This window comes from Gavialis gangeticus, unplaced genomic scaffold (genome assembly GCF_001723915.1).
Source record: "Gavialis gangeticus isolate Ggan-Ray unplaced genomic scaffold, GavGan_comp1, whole genome shotgun sequence".
NCBI classification, from domain to species: domain Eukaryota; kingdom Metazoa; phylum Chordata; order Crocodylia; family Gavialidae; genus Gavialis; species Gavialis gangeticus.
The window spans coordinates 41377725-41380090 of record NW_017728995.1 but is presented as its reverse complement, the minus strand read 5'-3'; positions in this window follow the sequence as shown (position 1 = coordinate 41380090).

Sequence of the window (2366 nt, the reverse complement as noted above, 5' to 3'; positions counted from 1 at the left end):
GCTTGGGGTTACTTAAGGTCAAATGGCCCCAGGGTTACGCAAGGTCACTGGTACAAGGGAAAAAGCCTGGTGGCAAGGAGGAGACAGCCAGGAAAGAGAGAGAGGCAGAAACCTGGGAGCTTGGGGCTAGAAACTGAGGCAGACAGCTGATAGATTTGTGTGTGTGTGTGGGGGGGCAGATAAGTGGTGACAAGGAGGAAACAGTCAAGGAAAAATGAATTCATTTTAAAATAAGAAAGAAAAACTGGATGATTCGAAAAGAAAAAGTTATGGATGATTCAGATATGGCAAAACTATTTAATGCCTTTTTTATATCAGCCTTCACAAACAGAAGCAGCAACTAGATGAGAAGTGCAGTTGAGAGCAAAGATAGGAAAGGAGACAAGCAGCCTGGACTAGTAGAACAGGTTAGGGATTACTTAAAGAAACTAGATGTAGTCAACTGGGTGGGATATGCTAGGGCACTGATGAAATTAGCTCAGGTAATTTCAGAACCAGTAGCTATATACCCTTTGAGAACTCATGAAGGTCAGAATATTGTCCGGGATTATTATAAAAGGGCAAACATACTGCCTATTCCCCTTTTAAGAAAGGAAAGAAGGATGCTGTTGGGAACTACCGACCAGGCATCTACCATGATCTGAGAGAGATCATGGTACAGGTCCTCAAGGAATCCATTGCTAAGCACTTAGAGGAGAACAAGGTGATCAGGAACAGCCAGCATTGGATTCACCAATAGTAAGTCATGCCTGACCAACACGATTTCCATGTATGATAAGGTAATAGGCTATATGGAAGAGGGGAGAGTGGTGGATGTGATATACCTCAACTTCAGCAAGACTTTTGATACTATTTTCCACGACATTCACATTAACAAGCTAAGAAAATACAGACTAGATGAAAGTACTGTAACATGACTATATAATTGGTTGGCTTATCATATTCAATGTGCAGTCATCAATGGTTCAATGTCTAATTGGCAGGAGGTATCAACTGGGGTTTCCCAAGGGTCTGTCCTGGGTCTGGTATTGTTCAACTATTTGTTAATGATTACAATGGTGGGATTCATAGATTTCATAGATGTTAGGGCTGGAAGAAACCTTGGAAGATCGAGTCCAGCCCCCCGCCCAAAGGGCAGGAAGTCAGTTGGGGTCATAGGATCCCAGCAAGATAAGCATCCAATTTGCTGTTGAAGGTGTTCAATGTAGGTGCTTGAACCACCTCCGATTTGAGTGCACGCTTTACATATTTTTGCTGGGTGCCAAGTTGGGTGGAGTTGTGGACACACTGGAGAGCAAGGTTAGGATCTAGAGTGGCCTGAATGGGCTGGAGAAGTAGTCCACAATCAATCAGATGAGATTCAACAAGGACAAGTGCAAAGTCCTGCACTTGGGACAGAAAAACTGCATGCATAAATACGGACTGGAGATTGGTTGGCTGGGTTGCAATATTGCAGAGAAGGACTTTGTGGTTACAGTCATTCATAAGCTGAATATGAGCTAACACTGCATTGTATTCTTGGTGGGGGAGTCGGGGGAAGGTGGGAGGAGGGAGCCAACATCATGTAGGGTTGTATCAACAGGAGTGTCACTTGCAAATCATGGGAGGTGATTCTTCCATTCTGTTCAGCAGTGGTGAGGCCCCATCTGGTGTATTGTGTCTGGTTTTGGGCCCCACACTTCAAGGAAGGTGTGGACAGTGTGGAAAGAGTCCAGCAGAGAGCAACATAAATTATTTAGATGCCTGGGAAGCAAGACTTATGAGCAAAGGTTAAAAATCCTAGGGCTATATAGTCTGGAGAAGAGAAGATTGAGGCAGGGACTTGACAAGTCTTCAAATACTTGAAGGGCAATTATAGAGAGGATGGAGATGGGCTTTTCTTTGTGGCCACAGGGGAGAAATGGCTTCCAGCTGCAGCAGGGAAGTTTAGGTTAGAAATTAGGAGAAACTTTTTTACTGTGACCATGGTCAAGTATTGGAACAGGCTACCTAGATAAATTGTGGAATTTCCATTCTTAGAAAATTTCACGACCAGGTTGTACAGACACTTGTTTAGTCAGCGATGATTCTGCCTTCAACAGGGGCTGGAGTAGATGACCTCATGAGGTCCCTTCCAGGACTTAATGATCTGTCCATTAATAAGTAATGACAAATGCATCTCAAACTTCAGACAAAACTTCAGTCCAAATAACTGTTCATAAATTTTAGATGATATCAAGAATTTTCTTAATGTCTTGGGGTTACAAACTTGCCCTGAGAATAGACTTTTTTATGAAGTTACAATTCTTTTGATTATGCTAGAAATATGCAGAGTGCTTGTTCTCTCTGTTTTGGCATTTGGAGGCAGAACAAGAAACTACACTGGG